The sequence below is a fragment of the Hylobates moloch genome, unplaced genomic scaffold (genome assembly GCF_009828535.3).
Source record: "Hylobates moloch isolate HMO894 unplaced genomic scaffold, HMol_V3 SCAFFOLD_4, whole genome shotgun sequence".
NCBI classification, from domain to species: Eukaryota; Metazoa; Chordata; class Mammalia; order Primates; family Hylobatidae; genus Hylobates; species Hylobates moloch.
Window position 1 is genome coordinate 46,841,843 of NW_026652279.1, and position 22,274 is coordinate 46,864,116.

Sequence of the window (22,274 nt, forward strand, 5' to 3'; positions counted from 1 at the left end):
ATAATTTTAAGACAAAAGACATTTTCAAGGCAAAAAAACTACTTGTCAAAGTAGTTTTCAATTATAGTACTTGGAATGAAAACATTGAAAGATTAATACAGAAAGTCTTAGAAGTGTTTAATACTCCATAGTTTTAAAATACTCACCATTGATTATTGTACTTAGTTTGAAACATTTTTTAATATGTGTAGACTTAACCTAGGATCTTGAATTTAGGCAGCAATTAGCCTTTTACATGGACCTGTTTGGAAAGCATTATAAAATAATAGCACGCTTCCCAAAGAAAGATGTGGTTGCAGTAAAACTGCACTCATTTGTTTAATAATGTTTCAACTGAAACAGGTGCCTTACTTGCTTTGTTCTCCAGAAGCAGCTTTATAGATTTAAGCACTGAGTATACAGTACACAGTGGCACTATTAACAAATCAGAATGAGGCCAAGGGAAAATTCATCTAGGATCCACACACCTAAATGCAGTTAGTAAACAGAGACACCAACTCTCATTAAGCATAATTAAACCTAATATTGACTGTAAACTGTTACTTACCTTAAACTTCTCTATAGAGAGTGTGGAAAGGGATTAACCTAGCAGATTGGGACATTAATTACTACCTCTTTCACATTAGAGTTACCATCAAGAAGCGCTATATTCATAAATAAAACATAGGAGGGATTGAGAGACTGAAAATATGTAAATTTATTTTATAAAAAGGAACGAAAAGTTTAAATTGAAAAAAAAAAAGTGAGCTGTGAGTGATGCCAGCTCCAGCAAAATGGAGCTCTGGCTAATTACTACAAAAAAAATAGGCTTAAATAATTACAGAAATGTACCCTTGCCTGCTGACTGACAGAACCTGTTTCACAAGAGACTCCAGCTCAACTAAGTACACTCTTTTTCATGCATAGCTTCCTCCACTTTCTTAAACTAATATGGAGTTTAAGAGAGGATGAAGGGACTTGGGAGAAATATAATTTTTCCCTTTTTTTCTCAGTCATTAATAGCCTTTTATTTATCAAATTGATTATAATAACTATATAAATGTTTTTTGGTTTGTCAACAAGAAGGCACAGTGCTGTTTTTTGTTCAGTCAAAATGGTCCACTAGCTGGTCTCCTGCTACTATTTAATAATCTCCTTCTTGGGTGCAATCTAAAAAGTATGCTTTGAAGAATATAAAAATGTCAGCTAAATTTAAGATCGACTGTTAAGCTTTTATATTATACTGCTGCCCCAAGGGGGAATATCAGGATCTAGGAGATAAGAATTTAAAGAGAAAAGCAAAATAATGACAATACAAACTTATCTACCAGCCTTAGAATTTTCTTCAAAATCTATCGGGCTGTCTGTCTGCAGTGAGTGTAGACTGTTATCTTATTACTTGTTTTCTATTTCTTTTCCAATAAGGGACCAGATACTTACATCTGGGTGGGGTTTCTCATTACTTCACCAGGGTGGGGTTCTAATTTTTGGAACCAAATCCCATATACAATTTTGTGTATGGTTGTTGTATTAAACCACAGTTTAGGTATAATATACTAGGCTCTTACCTAGATTTTAGTGCTATCATGCTAAATTTTATCTTTCATGTGCTCATGAGCACCAGAGGAATATAGCAATTGTGCATGTAGAAAAGGGAGCTTAGAAAGTAAGCCTGGAGCATGTATTCATTTTTGTAGTGGAAGTGGAGTTCAATTTTAAAATAAAACTCCTAATTTTTCCCTGAATTTAATGCTCATTTCACAATTTATGAGATTAACTTATGCAACAGAAGTAATTAATGGACAAAAATCTGTCCTTTATTTTTCCCATTGAACAGAAATTTGCAAACTGGTTGGATGACAGAGGATGAACGAAAGCAGTAAGAGTAAGAGTACTTCTATCCTCTGTTCTTGTAACAATCGTGACATTACGAAATAACCATAACAATGGCATTCTTATTAATCAGACATATTTATACAGAATTAGTGTTGGCTTCTGCTCTATATTACCTTTAGTTTTACATGAACTTTTATTATCTGTGCATATCAAAAGAGACATGGTGAATGAACAAAGAAGCCCTGTTATGAGACAAGTATTATTTGACATTTTGGGAAGCTCTTATTATAGGGTTTCCTCTTAGGCAAGAACAACGGGAAGGTTGTCATTAGTTGCACTATTACAGATACTCTGGATTTTTAAAAACAGAAATGGAACCCACTTTTTTCCTTGAAGAAGATTCATCAATTAGAACAATTAGAGTGATCTGAGACTTCCAACCGAGACTTGTCCTCCTAATGTTATTGTTTTACCATGTGAAACAATGACCTCATAAGGCATCTTTTAAGATAATTGATTTTTCCTTGGATTGCAGAGCTAGATAGCTGTATGGTACCCTTATTTTTCAAAAACGAATAATTATTTTTAGACTTCTGGAAAATCTCTGATTAAACCAAAATGCAGAAGTCCTGCAAGGTCTACAACCCTACTGCAAACCAGATGCCTTTTATTTTTTGTATTAAAGGAGGATAATTGTAAGTTCTTTTGAGATCCTTTTCCCGGGCTTATGACATATTTGACTAGGAATTATGGTTAAAAAAAAAGTATGATGGTGGGTAATACTGAATCTCCTTTTAAAACCACTGGGCCCACACTTTCAGAGATTGACCAGTTATCATGTATTTTTTTTTTTTTTTTTACCTGTAGAAGGACACTCACATTTCTTCAAAGAAATGCTTCTACTCTCTATTTCCATTTCTTCACCAATCCATTCAGCAATTCACCTTGTCTGCTACAGGGACCTCCATCACTTCTCCAAATTAGCTCTCATTGGGACCTCACTGAGCATTTGACCTTGCTGACCACTCCTTCCTTAGTGCAATGCTTTCTTCCCTTATTTTTCATGGCGTCATGCTTTCTTGATTTTCTTCCTATGCTCCTTGTCATTTCCTCACTATGTCCTTTGCAGGCATTTTTTTCTGATAGCTATTAAATGTTGGATCTCCCTAAGACTGGATCCAAAGCACTTCTGATGATGTCTAGAATTTTGATTATCTTTGTAACCAGAACACATTGAAATGTTTTCAGGGAATGTATTATAATTCTTTTAAGGTTCTTGTTTAGGGACCATATTTTAAAGGCCATATTTATGTGAACAGTTTTGTATTCTTTATCACTAGTGAAATATAATACTCAACACATCCCCATAGGGGAGCTCATGTGGTACTTTTTGTTCAAGTTTGTAAATGTTATAAAATCTTCCTGATGCCTATATGTTTTAACCTTGGGCAATTATTAATCTTCTGTGTCTCAGTTTCTTAATCTGTAGTATGTAGGGAGTCATCCCAGCTCTTTAGGATTCCGTGATGCTGTGGTTTGATATTTTACTATTTGAAAAGGATAGTGAAATATAAATACCTGCAGTTGACACTTTGAATTCCACAGTCAAAATTTATAAAAGCATTTTCTCATCATTTCCACTTCACATTTTCTTCCTATGTCTAACATAGTTTTGTGCTGGTGAAAATAACGTATTTCTAATTCCATGTTTACCCAAAATTTATTTGCACAGTTTTTGCTATGAAACTTTCTTCAAAGCCTTTTGAAAATCTGAATAGATTATATATTCTAGTTACTGCATTTGCAGATGCTTATTTAATGCCACAAGAAGCCTAGATAGAGAGGCTCAATTCACCAAGTGGGCAAAAGCTTTTCGTGGATCTTCCTGTTTTATACATATTCCCACTGTTTGCCTTTGGTTACAAAGGCTGCTTCTAAACCCCTTTTTTGGGGTGATTTGGCCACATTGCCAATCTTTCAGTATTTTGTGAAAATGGCCATTTAAAGAACAAGTTAGTTTTTCTGAGCACAGTTTTACTTTTGATTGGTACCTATTTGATGCTAGTGACTTATCTGCAGCTAGCTTTTTAATTAAGAAAGACTTCTGTATTTGCCGCTGTTTTAAATCTAGACTCTCTAAATTTGTATGCTTCAAAATATATTTGAGGCATGAGAGCCTCCGTGTGTGTGTGTGTGTGTGTGTGTGTGCGTGTATATATAAATATAGATATGTGTGTGTGTGGTGTGTGTACATATATATCTTTTGTTTTTGACCTAGAACAACTACTGTTTGAATTTCCTTACTTGTTACTAGCTGACTGATTCTCTTTGGCGTACAAACAAAACAACAAAAAACAAAAACCGCATTTGGTGTTGGTGTCCCTTGCAAATTTGTCATCATTTTTCTTATTTATTTATTTACTTACTTACTTACCTTTCCAAATATCTAATGTCTTTTCTTTCTTCCTTTGGATATTTTTTAACTGAATACTCCAGTGGGCAGTCCACCTGGATTTCCCCTTAGATATTCCACTATGTGATCTGCCTTCTCTCATTTGAGTGAAGTTTTCATTTTAAAAATGGTATTTTCTCTCATGTTTGTTCATTTTGTCATTTAAAAGTAAAGGAGGATATTCTTCATTCCCATTCTCTTTTCCCTTATGTCAATTTTTTTTGTTTATTAACATTTTATTGAGGAAAATGTTTGAAGATAAGCCTTAAACAACTTGTGTGGTATTCTGTTTTAAAAACACTCTTTTAAGTGTGTTTGAGGTTAGCTGTTCATCTCTAATTGTCATTAGTGCTCATTAGGGGAAGTGAGAAATCACTTCAGTTTTTCTTGGGTTTCTGGAAGGAAAGTAGTTGAGACATTCAGAGTATTTGTGAATTTTAATTTTTGGTCACCTTAAAACTTGGTTATATATAGTCTGGTCCCACGCTATCCAGAAATAGGAAAATTTATGTGTGAAAATCTAAGTACAGAGTTACCACTTCTGGGTAATTTATGAATTCTAGCTATTTCTCCTGAAGTCTTCAAAATGCCTATTATTACTTTCTTTTTCTTTTTCTTTTTCTTTTTCTTTTTTTTTGAGACAGACTCTCACTCTATTGGCCAGGCTGGAATGCAGTGGTGCAATCTCGGCTCATGGCAACTTCTTCCGCTTCCCAGGTTCAAGTGATTCTCCTGCCTCAGCCTCCTGAGTAACTAGGATTACAGGTGTGTGCCACCACCCTGGCTAATTTTTTGTATTTTTAGTAGAAATGGGGTTTCACCATGTTGGCCAGGCTGGTCTCAAACTCCGGACCTCAAGTGATCTGTCCGCCTTGGCCTCCCACAGTGCTGGGATTACAGGCATGAGCCACTGTGCCCAGCCCAAAATGCCTATTATTTCAAGCTAGGGAAAGGTAACTAAGATTTTTAAATCCATAAGATAAAGACTGTATTTCGCTCTGAATAAGAAAAACTCACCCACTCCAGTGCAAGTGTTAATTTTGTGCTCCAGTAGGAAGTCACCAGCTGATTTTTGTCTTCATTAGAAAATTTTTAAATGTTGAACTGTTCCTACATTTTATGGATGAGGATAGTAGATGGAGCATTATGAACTGTTTATTACTGTCACACAAAATAAGTTACGGGAAGTAAGAAAAAATATTACAAAATAAATTCTTTAGACAGAAATCATGATTTCTCCTTATTGGATTTTGCCTGGAGAATAGCAGATCCACCAAAGAGTAAATAATCAACATAAATTGATAGTGAAAATTCCTGAAGTTTTTCCCTGAAAAGGGAGCTTGACAAAGCAAATGGCTTTACAGCTTTAAGGAAAATATCACTTCTGAAATGCTATGTATTAATAAACACAGATATTTGTGTAGAGACACTCAAATGGAGATGAGTTCATTTTTAGTACAATGTGTGGGGAGTGACATGCATGGAATTCCATTAATAGCAATGTATGTTGTGTTCTTTTCATTTCATTTTGCTAATGAATTTAGTATTAGATTGATGGGTGCTAGGAAAGGAAGACTTAATTTGCAGAATAAGTAGCTGGAACAGTGTACACGTCCCAGATAAGAGCTATCAAAGCTGACCTCCATTCATCTTGGAGGACAAACTCCAGATACAAAAGGATACTTAGAAACACTTGCTTCTCATCAGATATGAGTTGAGCTAGCAACCTTTTGTCTATGGATTCATATTTATCTCTAGATGGTGATAACTCCTCCTAGGTAGCATTTAAAATGTGTGGTTGTCACGATGAAAAGGAAGCACTACTGGAATTCAGTGGATAGGGGAAAGATATGATGTTAAATCCTGCCATGAATAGCTGAAATTACTTAGAAAAGAGATTTGCCCAGTCACAAAGCCAATAGTATTTCTGTAGAGAAATGCTATTAGGGCAATAAGATAGATGTTCTTTACGGCAGTGGTTTTCATACATTTTCCTAATAATCCACAGAGATAAATGCATTTAAATCATGACACAGTCTACATGCAGTCATATAATTAAAACAAAATTTCATAAGACAGTATTTACCCTTCCTATGTGTTGCATTTTCCATTCTATCCTCTAGTATCTCATCCCATCCCATCCTATCCTACCTTATCGTATCCTATTTTATCTTATCCTAACTTTCCTTTAAAGTCTACAGCCCACTATCTTAATTTCTAGAGCACTGACAGTGTGACCTACAGTTTGAGAAACACTGTTTTAGAGCTCTTTAAATTTCTGGTGAAGATAGGATAAAAGAGAAAATAACTGAAGAATTGCCTGCAGTATGATTTGGTTTCCCTATAACCTAAGCAGAACACAACATTTACATGTGTAGCTATTGTCCAAATTTTGTTTTGGAAGAGGTGTGGACCTGTATGCCAGCAGTCCAGGCATAAAGCCTAACTGCCACCTTTGCCCTCTGTTGCCATGATAATGAGGGAAGTGAAACAGAAAACTCTAGCCCAGCTCACTCACAGAATTTGGATCCAAAGGCTCAAAGCTGCCTCTGTGTTGCTGGAACAGTGTACATTGTTGCATATTAGGATCCATGTGGCATTATGTCAATATGAACAGGGTTCACTGAGATGAGAGTGAAACACTTTGCTCTTCCTGTCAAAGTGAGTCATCCCTAAGCTGTTCGATGACGATTTGGTATATTAGGCCTCTCCCTTACATGTTGTTGATTGAGGAAAATGCAGAGTCAAGTAGCCTGCATGTTTTTGTGTAGTGCCTAATTTATTATAGTTGTATAAAGTTAACCAAGATTCTTGGATCCTCAGGATATTTCCAGATATAGCTTGTCAAAATGTTTGTAAATGCATGCTTGCCGATGGCAAGCCTGCTATTATACCTTAATTTTCTTCAGGTCATCCACCTACTTCAAACTGAAGTGATTATACAAATTAAATCTAATCTATGATTCCCAGCTGAGGGAGGGAAAGGTTATGTTGAAAAAAGCTTCCCTGGTGATTTCAGTGTGTCTTCCTAGTTGAAGATTATTATTGGCCTATTTCCAGGATGTCTATACCTTGCTGTCTTAAAGTCTGAGTCATCAGAAGACCTGCAGAACAGGGATTGGTCACAAAGGGGTGAACTGAATGTGGGGGATTTTCTGCTGTCATCTTCCTTGTTTGTGGGTTATCGTCTTGAGTATTTGTCCACTTGTTTGACTGAAAAGGCCAGGGTTTAACTTTGTCCCCTGCTTTTGTTGTGTTATCCCAGTGACAATTGGAAAATAACCTGAGTAGTGAATTGGAAGTTTATTTTGAGGGAACAATATCATCCAATTCAGCTCCTGCTCCTATGAGCTGAGTTTGATTAGCATTTTTTTGCATACTTTTGTCGATATAGCATGTGTTTATCTTGTTGTTAGAGACCTTGGTATTATTTTCAGTAGTAGAACACATTTAGTACTAAATCTTTAGCATGATATATGGGTGTTTCAGATCTATCTATTAATTGAAACCAACACTATTTGGCACCAAACTTTAGATTTAAACAATTATTAGACCTAGTATGTCACAAAATTTGCCTTTTCCTTGTCCATTTTCACTAAAACCTCCTGGTTATTTTCCACTTATATTGCTCTATGAAAAGAGGCCATTTCTTTAAAAACAAAACAGAATAAAGTACACCCCCCCACCTCCTTTTTTTTGTTTGTTTGTTTGTTGGTTTAACTTTACCCAGAAGAACTGATTGCCTAGAAAGCCGAAGTCAGAGAGGTGATGGAGTGACAGTTGTTTTTCCTTTTCCTCTTTGGAGCTATCATTTCTATTTGAAGTTGATGACTTACCAGTGCCCTAACTTTCCCTTACAGTGAGAAATATCTTGCATGGAAGACATCTCTGTGGATGATTTCAAGGTTGAGTACTAGAGCTAAGATGATGAGAACTTGGCCCACTTCAGTTGGGCAATGTGAAAAGAAACAATGTGATTTTTGTCAGTCTTTAGAGAGTGGTTGTCATTAAGTCAGTAAAGCAATATCAGAAGACTCGCACAATAGTGCAACTAACAAGTGAATTCAATTCAGGGATTAGGAATGATGCAAAACAATGTGGAGAGAAAAAGAAAGACAATTTTGTATGTGCTCTGTAAACAGAACTCAGGCAACTGTATTTTGTTTATATTGATCCTCAACCACTTAGTGCATGGATAGATATATCTGACTTTTAGCTAAAGTGTTCAGGGATACAGCAGAAGGTGCAGCTATGCTGTCTCTGTCTACTGCCATTTAGTAACTTGTCTAAGAGTCTCTGGAGCTGGAGTTATCAGAACTCTTTCATATTTATAGGAGGGCTAATTGTGCTGGTTTACCCTGAGTTGGTGAAGGGCTCAAAGCTTGATCTCCAACTTTCAGGGAACCATAGGGGCAGTAGTGCCCTTCACCTCAGGATTCACCTGCTCTTTGTGGGGTAGTTGCATGGGATGACACAGAACTTCAGACTTCTACTTGGCAGACAAGAAGTTTCCTTTAGAATTACTATTCACCACTCTGTGAGTAGATAAGCTTTGTCAGCAGCAATGGCAGCTGCAAGTGAAGACACCTTTGTTTACCTTTGTTCCTTGGTATCAGCAAGAGAAACATGGAATCTACCTAGCTTCATAAGATGTTGTTCTAGCCAGAACTCAATGAAGTTTTATGTTCCTCTGATACTTCCCTTGGAAGATGAGTGGCCTCTAACAGTATTTGCAGTTGAGTGCACTTTAGGCGCCTCAAACCTTATCTTAGCTTAGAAGAAACCAGTGACAATTCAACTTTCACTTATTCTCAGTGTTCTCATTGAAGCATGCTGGCACTGGCCCTGACACTTAAACTCACACTGCTTAGTCGAATCCTTCTTAAAGTCAAAAACACTTTCTCAGATAATGCTATCTAAGGTAGGACTTTCTTACTAATCCATACCACAGTACCGTGTTTACTTCCTATTTAGCATATTTTGCTATCTGTAAGAGTGTGTGTGTGTATGTGTGTGTGTGTAATTAAAATAGAAACAAGAAGGACACATTAAACTTATTTCAGACTCATTACCTGATTTCTTTTAAGGATTAATATGTAGTAAAAATCTACATATTTTTATAGCTACCTACCTACTACCTTACTGATTTTACAAGAAAATATTGGTTTTCTGTTTGTTAAATCATTTCACATTATTAAAATGGCCACTTTCTGATTTTTGATTATTTTCCTAAGCAAAAACCACCTACCTTTTATATAAGATTCTAAAGAATTGATAAATGGGGTTTAAAAACAAATATTTAAAGCAAATATTCAGCTTAATTGAAGTCAAAACTATTTGGATTACACAAATATTTAACAAAGTAGCAAGCCTGTTTCGTAAAAGTATGAAAACTGTTTGCACTTTCACAGTGAGATTAGCAGAAATTCATTTCTGTAAAACTTTATTTTCAGTTTACATCTTACAGAGATTTGACCTCCCCCATTCTCAGCTTTCTGCCTCTGTCAGTATGACTTATCTCTGAAGAACTAACCATTACTCTTACCAAAACTGTAGTTGGCTATATCAAAAAACCTTACTCATGTTAACTTAAAAATTTGGTAAGGAATATAATCTCTTAAATGCTGTTAAGTTTTTGAATGATCATATGCTCTTTCTTATGAAGCTAATTTTTTCAGTTCTATGTTTTTACTAATTATCTACTAGTCTATTACTGAGAGAAGGGTGTTGATATCTTCAAATATAATTGTAGATTTTTCCATTTCACCTTTCAGTTCTGTCAGTTTTTATGTCTTCATGTATTTTGAAGCTCTGTTGTTAGGGCATACAGATTTAGAATTATTATATATTATTGGCTAATTAACTCTTTAACATTACATGATGTCCTTTGTATCACTGGCAGTTTTCTTCACTTTAAGATCTACTTTGTCCAATATTAATATAGCCATTCCAGCTTTATTATAATTGGAGTTTGCAGCACATATACTTTCCTTCAAACCTACCTTTTTCATTATATTTGAAGTAAATTTGTTGAAAACAGTGTATAATTGGGTCATTTAAAAAAATCCGTTCTGATAATCTCTGTCTTTAATTGGTATATTTATGCCATTTATATTTAATGTAATTATTGTTACATTTGAATTAATGTCTTTCATTTTATATTTTGTTTTCTGTTTGTTTCTTCTGTTTTCCTTTGTTTTTCATTTTCTGTTTTGTTTTGGGTTATTTGAACATTTTTTAGCATTCAATTCAAATTTATCTATTGTTCTGATGATATTTCTTTGTATAGTTGTTTTTAGAGGTTGTTCTAAAGTTGTTCAATATACATATCTTTTTATACTCTTCTTAGAATCAATATTTTAGAGATTTAAATAGAATGTAGAAATCTTACAACCATATAAGTCCTTTTACTCTCCCAGTTTTGCATTATTGTTTTGTCGTATATTATATCTACATACATTGGAAGCCCCATCGGATAATGTTGTAATTTTGCATTAAATTGTCAAACATGTTTTAAAGAACCCAAGAGAATAATCGTTTCTTATATTTACTCATGGGTTTATCACTTTTTTTTCCTCTTCCTTCATTCCTAATGTTCAGTGTTTTTATCAATGGCAATGTTGTATCATTTGCCTTCTGTCTGGAGAGCTTCCTTTTAGCAAATGTTTTAGAGCAGTTCTCTTTTATATGGGATATAGAATTCTCTGTGCTCTCTCAGTCCTTTAAAAAAGGGGTGCCATTTCCTTCAGGTTTTCATGGTTTGGGATGAGAATTCCACAGTCATTTGAATGGTGTTTCCCTACAGATAATGTGTGATTTTCTCTGGATGCTTTCAAGACAGTTTTCCCTGTCTTCAATTTCCAGCAGTTCTATTTTAATGTATCCAGAGATTGATTTTTTTTTTTTTTTTTCTGTTTGGGGTTTGCTGTACTTCTTGACTCTGTGGGTTTATGTATTTCACAGAATTTGAGAATTTTCTAGCCATTATTTTGTCAAATACCTTTTCAGAATTCTAATCTTAGTCAATTTTCTGCTGCTATAAAAGAATACCACAAACTGGATAATTAATATAGAACAGACGTATTTATTTGGCTCACAGTTCTAAAAGCTGAGAAGTCTAAGATCGTGACACTAGCATCTGACAAGGGTGATCTCATGATGGAAGGCATCATGTGGCAAGAAAGCACATGACAGAGAGGACACTGGGCCAAACTATTATTTTTATCAACAACTCACTCCTGTGATAACTAATAAACTCCCACATTAATGACATTAGTCTATCTTACTTACCTCTTAAAGGTCCTGATACTCAACACTGTTACAGTGGCAATTAAATTTCAACATGAGATTTGGAGGGGGCATTCAACACATAGCACACTCTTTCTTCTCTGCTTCTGTTAATATAATGACATGAATGCTAGACTTCTTGTTACCGTCCCACAGGTTTCTGAGCCACTTTTTTTCTTTATTGCTCATATTGGATAATTTCAGTTGATCTATCTTAAAGTTTATTGACTGTTTTTTGTATTATCTTTATTTTGTTGGAATCCATCCAGTGATATTTTGTTGTAGTTTTTTAAAATTTTATTTTTGAGTTTTAAGCCTGTTTCTCATTGCTTGTTTCAGCATTTTTAGAATAGTAAATTTAAAGTTTTTGTCAAACAGTTCCCACATCTGTATCATTTTAGGTTTTATGTCCATTGATTATGTTTTCTCATGTGAGTTGACATGTTCCTATTTCTTCTTGTGCCTGGTGATTGTGGATTATTTCTTAGATATTCTTAATATCATGTTATGAGATTCTGAGTCATATTGAAATTCTATGGGGAATGTTGACATTTTTGTTTTAACAGGCAATTGACCTGGTTAGGTTCAGGTTGTAAGATACAAGATTCCTTCTGTGGTTTCAATATCAGTTTTGTTTACAGTGCTTTTCAGGTCTGACCTGTGTGTATACCAGTGAACAATCTTGGATGTAGGCATTGCTCTATCCATTAATTTCATTCTCAATTTTATTCATATGCTGATTAAAATCAGATCCATGCATGTACATGCATGTAAAGATGAGCCCAGAATTTTGTAACCCTATAAGGTCACTTTCTGCAGCCCCTTTTTCTCTGTGCTCTCATTAGTATTTTTTTAGTTTTCCTGGAGCTTCCCTTTATGTCCTCCAGCCAGCAAGCTGGGGCTTTATTTACCTCATAAGCACATTTCTGTGACTATGCCCATATTTAAGGCTAAGTAGCAGGAAAACAGAGAAAAAAAAAATAAAAGCAATGGAAATTCTTTTGGCCGCAACTGTTTTTAAAGATAATTTTTAAATGAAATATTTTAGTGCAGGAAAACATAGTTACAAATTCAAAAATTATAAAAATATAGGTAAGTGAATTTTCACAAAGTGAACATATTCATGTAAGCAGCACCAGACCAATAAAAAAACATTAGCAGACCACAAAGATCCCTTTATCTTTCCAGTCTCTACTTCCTCAGGATAACCACTATCATGACTTCTAATATTAGTTTACTTTTGAAAAATATAGAAATAGAATCATGTGATTATACATTCTTCTGTATGTGGCTTCTAGTGCTCACATTATGTTTCTGAGATTCATTTATATTATGTTGCATTTAGATGTGCTTGCAGACTTTAAAACTTTTATTGCTTTATAATATTTCCGTGTATTAATATAATCACAATTCTATTATTATTTTCAGCTCTTCTACTATAGATGGACATTTGGCTTATTTCCAGTTTGAAGCCATTATGAATTGTGGTGGCCTCATGCATATTCTACTATATGTCTTGTTTTACATATTTAAGCATTCTTATTGGATATATGCTGAGGAGTGATATTGCTGGTATGCTTATGTTCAGCTTTAGTAGATAGTGCCAAATAATTGTCAATGTTATTATACCAATTTACATTATCAGTAGCAGCACAGTAATGCCCCTCCCACTTGATTCATGATTTCAGTTTCCACAGTTTCAGTTATCCATAGTCAACTGCAGCCCAAATTTTATCATCTCATATCATCACAAGAAGGGCTCACCCTTAAGTACAAAAAGATGTTTTGAGAGGGAAATAGAGAGAGAAGAGGAGGGAGGGAGACCACATTCATATAACCAGTATAGTGCTAGAATTGTTCTATTTTATGATTATGTTGTTAATCTCATACTGTTCCTAATTTATACATTAATGTTAAATAAATTTTAAATAGGTATAAATACATTAAATCTTAAATAGGTATTTATGTATACGAAAAAAACATAGTATATGTAGGATTGGGTACTATTTGCAGTTTCAGACATTCACTAAGGGACTTGGAGTGTATTCCCTGTGGATAAAGGGGGACTACTGTATAAGAGAGATCCTATTGTTCTACTCGTTGAAAACACTTGGTCTTTTTTCATTTTAGTTTTTCGGGCATGTGTGACATGGTAGCCCGTGATGGCTTTGGTTTGCATTTCTCTAATGATTAGTGAAATTAAGCGTCTTTTCATATGTTTATTTTCCACTTGGGTATCCTCTTTTGTGATGTGCATGTTGAAAGGTATTGTCCATTTTCCAGTTGGGTTTGTTATTGTTTTTATTATTAAGTTACTGGGATTTCATTTTATATTCTGATATATACTTCTTTGTCAGATACACTTATTACAGATATCTACTTTTATTCTGAGGCTTATGTTTTTACTCTTTTATAATTGTTTTTTTTTTTCTTTCTTGAGACACAGTCTTACTCTGTTGCCCAGGCTGGAGTGCAGTGGTGCGATCTTGGCTCACTGAAACTTTGCCTCCTGAGTTCCAGCGATTGTCCTGCCTCAGCTTCCCGAGTAGCTGGGATTACAGGCTCATGCCACCATGCCTAGTTAATTTTTGTATTTTTAGTAGAGATGGGGTTTCACCACGTTAGCCAGGCTGGTCTCAAACTCCCGACCTCAGGTGATCTGGCCGCCTTGGCCTCGCAAAGTGCTGGGATTACAGGCATGAGCCACCGCGCCTGACCTTATAGTTGTCTTTTGGTAACAAATGTTTTTATTTTAATGCACTTCAATGATCAATTTCTTCTTTTAGTGTTAGTGTTTTCTATCCTGTTTAAAACAAAAACAAAAAAATGGAAAAGCTTTTGCCTACCTCAGTGTCATAAAGACATTTTCCTTTGTTATCTTCTAGAATCTTTATTGTTTGCCATTAAAATGTAGGTCTGCATTTTACCTGAAATTCATTTTTTTGTGTTAGGTGTGAGATGGGGGCAAGGATGGACAGGATTCATTTTTTCTTTTTAAAAAATTGATCAAGTGCCATTTGTTGAAAAGGTTGTCCTTTCCCTAAGTACGTCAGCAATAACTTTATTATAAATGTACTGCCTACATATTCATGGATATATTTCTGGACTCTTATTCCATGAATGTGTTTATTTACCCTTGCATCAATGATGCATGACTAAATAGTGAACATTTAGAAGAAATCTTAATATCTGGTAGTGTAAATCTTTTAGCTATGCTCATCTATTAGATTCTTTTAGTTAGTCTTGTTCCTTTTTATTTCCATAAAAATGTTAGAATCTGCTTGTTAATCTCTATAAAATGTAATTTGCTGGGATTTTGATTGAGATGGTATTTTGGGAATACTGATGTCTAATCTATAAATGCATTACAATTCCTACTTATTTTATTCTACTTTAATTTCTTCAGTAATATTTTATAGTTTTCTGCACAGTGGACTTGCATACTTTTTGTTAGATTCATTTCTACAATTAGATTTTTTAATGCTCTTGTAATTGGTATCATTTTAAGTTTTATTTTCTAAATGTGTATTGTTACTATATAAGAAAACAATTCATATCTATCTATCTATCTATCTATCTATCTATCTATCTATCTATCTATCTATCTATCATCTATGACATACACACAGAGAGAGAGAGAGAGAGAGAGATTTTCCTTGGCCAGGAACCTTGCTAAATTTACTTATTAATTCTATTAGACTTTGTAGGTTCTTTTGAATTTTTTATAACACAGTCATGTTTTCTGTGAATAACTACAGTTTTATTTCTACCTTTTCGTTCCATATAACTTTAATTTATAAATATTTTTGACTTGTTGCACTAGCTAGGACCACTTGTGTGCACTAGCTAGGACCACTAGTATAACGTTTGTTCTAGGTTTGGCTTTTGCTTTTTTGAAAATTGTAAATTTCCTTTATCCACTAGAGAATTTCTCTTCCACTCATGAGTTTGCTGAGTTGGTGTTGTTGTTTTATATATGTGTTTCTGTGTTGTCTGTTTTGTTTTTTTAAATCATAAGGAATATTCACATACATTTCTGAATCTATTGAGATCATAGGATTTTTGCTTATTTAATTAATTTATTTTTGAATGTTAATCCACCCTTGCATTCTTAGAATAAACCCTACTTCATGTTATATTATCCTTTTCATAGAGAATTTGATTTTCTTAATATTTTCTTTAAGATATTTCTATTTGCATTCAAAAGAGAGATTATCCTGTAATTTTACCTTCTCTTAATGTTTTTGTCAGGTTTTCTTTGCATAGTTATATTATTCTCATAAAATCAGTTGGGAGGTATTCCCTCTATTTCTACCCTTGGAAGAGTTGTATATGATTGCTGCTATTTTTTTTCATTAATTTTTTGAAATAATTTACCTATGAAACTATTTGAGTCCGAAAGACTTTTTTATTTTATCTTTTATTTGTGTAAAATTATAGTGTACAATTGTAATTTTGTTACATAGATATATTGCATAGTGGTGAATTCAGAGCTTTCAGTATATTCATAACCTGAATAACACACATAGTACCCATTAAATAATTTCTCATATCCACCCCCTTCCTCCTCACCCTTCCCAGTCTCCTTTGTTTATCCTTCCACCTCTATGTCAATGTGTACACATTAGGTAGCTCCCACTTATAAGTGAGAACACAGGACATTTGTCTCTGTTTCTGAGTTATTTCACTTACAATGGTGGCCTCCACTTCCATTCTTATTGCTGCAAAAGACGTGATTCCATTCTTTTTTATGGCTGGATAGTATGCTATTACATATATATTTCACATTTTTAATCCAATCATCCATTGATGGACATTTGAGTTGGTTCCATATCTTTGCTATTGTGACTAGAGCTGTGATAAACATATGAGTGTAGGTATATTTTTGGTATAACAATTTCTTTTTGGGGGTATATACCCAATGGTGGGATTGTTGGGTTAAATAGTAGATCTATTTTTGGTTCTTTGAGAAATCTCCATATTGTTTTCCATAGTGATTGTACTAATTTACATTCCCACCAACAGTGTATCAACGTTTCATTTTCTGCAGTTGCTTGCCAAGATCTGCTGTTTTGGGTCTTTTTAAGTAATAGCTGTTCTGACTAGTCTGAGATGATCTCTCATCGTGATTTTAATTTACATTTCTTTGATTAGTGATGTTAAGCTTTTTTTTATATGTTTCTTGGCCATTTGTATGTCTTCTTTTGAAAAATGGCTATTCATGTCTTTTGCCCACATTTTGATAGGATTATTTGTTTTGTTGTTGTTGTTGAGTTAGTTTGAGTTCCTTGTAAGTTCTAGATATTAGTCCTCGGAATGTCTGATTGATAGTTTGTACATATTTTCTCCCATTCTGCAGGTCATCTGATCACTCTTGATTATTTCTATTTCTGGACAGAAGCTTTTTAGTTTAATTAAGTACTATTTGTCTGTTTTTGTTTTGGTTTCTTGTGCTTTTGGTGTCTTATTAATGAATTCTTTCTCTAGACCAGTGTCCAGAAGAGTTTTTCACATCAAATATTCATGTCTTTTAAAAGACATAGTACTATGAAGGATTTCCATTTCTTCTTGTGTCCATTTTGGTAATATGTGTTTTTCAAGGCATTTATACGTTTCATCAATTTTTTCAAGTTTATTGATGTAAACTTGTTCACCAGATCTTGTTATCTTTGTACTATGTCTATAGCATCTGTAAGAATACTCCATTTTTTCATTCCTGTTAAGGTTATTTGTCCTTTTCCATCTTTAAAATTTGTGTTTCTAGAGGACTACTACTTACATTTGTCTTTCTTTACCAAAAGACACCAATTTTTGACTTTTATCAAGTTTATCTATTGCTTTATTTGAAAGTATTTGATGTATTTTATAATAACTATTTGTTATTAATTTTGAGCTTAATTCAATTATGGTCAGAGAAGATACTCTATATGATATAAATACTTTGAAATTTATTGAGACTTGCTATATGACTCAGTTTAAGGATACTTTTGGCGCATGCTCTATGTGCACCTGCAAATATGTGTATTTTGTTGCTGTTGGGTGCAGGATTCTGTACATATAAATTAGATCAAATTTGCTAAATCTTGATGTTTAAAACTTTTATTTATCTACCAGCTTTTTACAAGTTCTATCATTTACTGAGAGAAATATGTCAAAATTTTCTAACATGATTGTGTATTTGTTTATTTCACCTTTTAGTTTGGTCGATTTTTACATTTTGAGCTTATGTTATTTGTTTGTACAAATTTGGAACTGTGATACCTTCCCAGTAGATTAACTAGTATTATTTAATGCTCTTCTTGTACTATTTCTTTTCATTCTACTTAGACTGATATTATAATGTATAGTGATATTAGCCTTCTTTTCATTGGTGTTTAGTAAATTTTTTTTAGTACTTTTCCTTTCACATTTTCTGTATACTTACTTTTAAGGTTTGTGTCCTGCAAATAGCATATTATTAATAGTGATTTTTAATTCAAAGTCTGACATTGTATTTCAATGCAACTTTTTAAACTTACATTAACTGCACTTACTAATATTTGTTGATTTAATTCTATCATCTTACTGTACTTTTCTATTTTTTCTACCACTTTTATGTTTCCCATTTCTTCTCTCTTAACTTTTTTTATTAATCAACCTTTATATTTCATTTCCCCCTCTTTTAACTTGCTAATTACGTATTTTTAATTTTTCTTAGTGGTTACCCTAATGAGCTCTACTGTAACTTACACCTCTTATCTCTTTTCAATGAAATAATTATATTTGTCCCTCTCTCATTTTTTGTCTTATCATTGTCCTGAATTATAATTCTTCAAGTGCTCTAATTCCTAAAACATTATTTTTATTATTTTTCTATATTTATACACATACTAATCTTTTCTGTGTACTTTATTTTTTGCATTTCTATATCATTGTCTGAGATGCTTTTCCTTTTACTTGAAAGATACCTATTAGTAGTCTTTATAGTATGAATCTTTCGGTGAAATATTTCCGCAGTTTTGTTTTTCTGAAAATATTTTTATTTTGAATTTTTAAAAGAATACTTTCATTGCTTAGAGAATTCTAGGTTGGTATTTACTTTTTTGTGTATGTATGTGTTTTGCTTTCTTTTTATTTTACTTTTGATTGACAATTATGTATATTTTTGAGGTACAATGTGATGTTCAATATATGTTTACATTGTAGAATTAATAAATCAAGCTAATTAGCATCCATCACCTCAAATAATTATCACGTTTTTATGGTAAGAACATTTAAAGTATACTTTCAGCAGTTTCAAAATATATAATACACTATTATAAATTATAGTGATCATGCTGTGCAGTGTATCTCCAAAACTTATTCCTCTTGTCTAGCTGAAACTTTGTGCTTTTTGAATAACATCTCCCCTTTCTTCATCACCATCCAACACTCAACCTCTAGTAACCACCATTTTATTCTCTGTATCTATGGCCTTTTTGGATTTCACACTTAAGTGAGATCATGCAGTATTTGTCTTTCTGTGTCTGGCTTATTTCACATAACATAATATCTTCCAGGTCCACGTATGTTGTTGTAAATGACAGGATTTCTTTATTTTCTAAGGCTGAATATTATTCTGTTGTGTGTATTTAACACATTTTCTTTATCTATTTTTATGCTGATGCCACTTAGGTTGCTTCCGTATCTTAGCTATCGTGAATAATGCTACGATGAATGTGGGAGAGCAGATATCTCTTCAACATACTAATGTCAGTTCCTTAGGATATATATCCTGAAGTCAAATTGCTGGATCATATGGTAATTATATTTGTAGTTTTTGAAGAATCTTCATATTGTTTTTCATAATGGCTGTACCAAATTTTCATTCCTACCAACAGTGTATGAGAGTTTCATTTTCGCCAAATTCTTGCCAACCCTTGCTATCTTTTAACTTTTTGAAGGTAGCCTTTCTAACAGGTGCGAGGTGATCTCATTGTGGTTCTAATTTGCTTTTCCTTAATGATTAGTAATGTTGAGCATTTTTTCATGTATCTGTTGGCCATTTTTATGTCTTCTTCTGAGAAATGTCTGTTCAGATCTTTTACTCATTTTTTAATCAGGTTATTTAGTTTTTTGCTGTTGTTTGGGTTTCTTAGGTTGGTAGTTACTTTTTAAAAGCATTTTAAAGATATCATGGCTTTCTTCTCTGGCTTCAATTGTTTTTCATGAGCAATCAGTTATCAGACTTACTAATCCTTACAAAGTAATGCATTTTTATTTTTCTGGCTATTTTGAGATTGCCTGTTTGGTTATTGTTTATTTTTAAATAGTTTTACAAACAGGCTTTTTTTTTGTAGTTGGTTTCTTTGTGTTTATCCTGCTTGGGGTTCTTAGACATTCTTGAATTTGTGGCTTGATGCTTTTGCCAATTTTGGAAAATTCTTGGCCATTATTGCCCTGAATTTTGCTTCTGCCTATTTTCCTTACCCTTTCCTTCTGGGAGTAGAGATATTTGTATGTTAAACATTTTTTAACCATGTCCTATATATCTCTAATTCTTCTTCTTTTATTATCATCCTTATTTCTCTCTTTGTTTTATTCTGGATATTTTCTATTAACCTATTTTGAAGTTCACAACTCGGATCTTCTGTTGTGTCTAACTGGCTGCGATTGAGTTATTAATTTTGTTTTATTTTTAGTTCTAGAATAATCTTTGGGTTTTTAATATAAATCCCAGTTCTCTGATTATTCTCACTCTTTACCTCTGAAACCATATTTATCACTGTTTTTAAAAGACTATATCTGATAATTCTTTAATCTGTATCATTTTTGAATTTATGTTTTTGTCTATTATTTTTTCTCTTTGTTTTGGTTCTTTGATCCTGCTTCCTAGCATGCTTGATGATTTTTACATATTAAAAATTTAGAGTGTTTTGTATGGTATTATATTTTTCCATGGGGATTTAATTTTCTCCTCACAGATTATTAGAATAAAGATAATTTACTTATTCTTATCAGGGATTAAGACAATTTGAAGTTGGGTTTCCATCTTTGTGATGGCTACTCTATTTATGGTTTTCCCTTAGTTTTTATAAATAGTCATTTAGAGGTTCAAATAAAATTCTGGAGTGTTTTTCAAGTAGTCACTAAACTCCAGTTTTTGCTTCGTTGGTGTAAGACTACTGAATATTCTTTTTAATGTCCTAGTATTCAGGTTGCTGTTTTCTGCTTGTTTCTCTTTTGATTTTCTCACTCCAAGAAAGAGGAACTGGAAGTGTTTTAGGAGTTAAAAGTGGAAAAAGAATACAGGCCTCACCTCATTGCATTTACATTTTATCCAGGATCTTGATTCTTCATGTCTTGGCTGTGTTGACAGCTCCAAAGTGTTATTTGTGCCCTCCTCTCTTTACAAGACTTCTTAATGTTCTAATCTGGAGCTTTGTGTTCAGTCTCGAATTCTGTTCTACTTAGGAAACAGCAAATGCCTTGAATTTGAAAAGTAGCAAACAATATAGGGCTTACTTTAATGTGTTTACTTCCTTTATAGACTATTGAGTTTTAAATTGAAATTACTTTGGTTGGTGCCTGGTGCCTTCAAACGTTTTTAAAATAATTTCATTTTATTCATCTTTAATAGTTTTTCTCAACGAGAGGGGTGATTTGATATAAGCTACTCTATCATAGTAGAACTGGAGTTCTTCTTATGATGCTAATTTGATTGACATGATACTTGAGGGAGGGTGGTAGTTAACCACTATGTTTCTTTACAAAGTAACTTCTGCAGACATACCTCTTTTTCCATATGTATTTTATATTCGCCTCTATATGAATTTCTTACAAATATTTGAATGTATATATTATTCTTTAAGTATTTAAGAGTACAAAAAGAAGTTCATTTGCCTTGTATAAATTGATTAATCTCTATTTGAATGCTTATAGTAATTTCCCTAGCCAAAACTATACTGTTCTGATATTGAAAAATCACCAAAAATAGCATTATTTATAAAAGAAAGTTCGTCATCCATGGCACAAAGGAAATTTTCTAATTTACGTAATTACATGCATTCTGAGAATCCAAATAATACTGATAGACCAGGAGGCTATAACTAAATTATTTATTAAACTGTGACTAATGCCTAACTGTGTCATAATGGTGCTAGATTCCTTTCACAATGGGTTAAGGAATTTATAAGGGGAAGTCAGTATTATTTAAAAACTCTGATTTACGTATATCTTGTGATAGTAGTGAATAATTAGGCATAGACAGTACTTTTGTACATGGAGTATAAACAGTTTTCAAAGTTATTTTGATTTGTTAATTCTTTTCCTGAAATATTGTCACCTCCCTGGGTAATGTGATAAACCATGTGTAATGTAATATTTGGTTAGTAAAACAAGCATCAGCAGATAAATATCAGTGTTTGTCTTAGGAGATGCAATACTGGGAACCTGGATAAAATGAAACAGTTTTAATAAAACTTGAACAGTGTGGACCTGGATAAACACACCTATTTGAACAACGTGGAGATTTATTTATTGTTACTAACAATCTATTATATTTTACAGTGGTGGTAGTATCAAAAGTTAAACACTTTCTGAAACAACAAATGACAAATAAAGAAAACTACCAGTTTATTATTCCAGAAGCTATAGAGTCTTTAGATATCTTTTGACTTACCTTCCCTTTTGCCCTGCTCATCAGAAACGTATCTTTTTTTCTAACATCTCAATTGTTTGTCACATGCCCACTTACCAGTTG

At 33.2% G+C, this 22,274-nt stretch overlaps 1 protein-coding gene across 8 annotated transcripts in view; it reads left to right on the top strand.

Moving 5' to 3' along the window:
* ZBTB20 (zinc finger and BTB domain containing 20) overlaps nt 1-22,274 on the top strand; it is a 787,576-nt gene that overhangs the window by 139,960 nt on the left and 625,342 nt on the right. The window contains exon 3 of one of the 8 annotated variants that reach the window (XM_058437478.1): nt 4,912-5,032. The exons of the other annotated variants lie outside the window; for them this stretch is intronic. The gene's annotated coding sequence lies outside the window, so the exon portion shown is untranslated. The remainder of the gene's footprint in view (nt 1-4,911; nt 5,033-22,274) is intronic. 8 annotated transcript variants of the gene reach the window in all.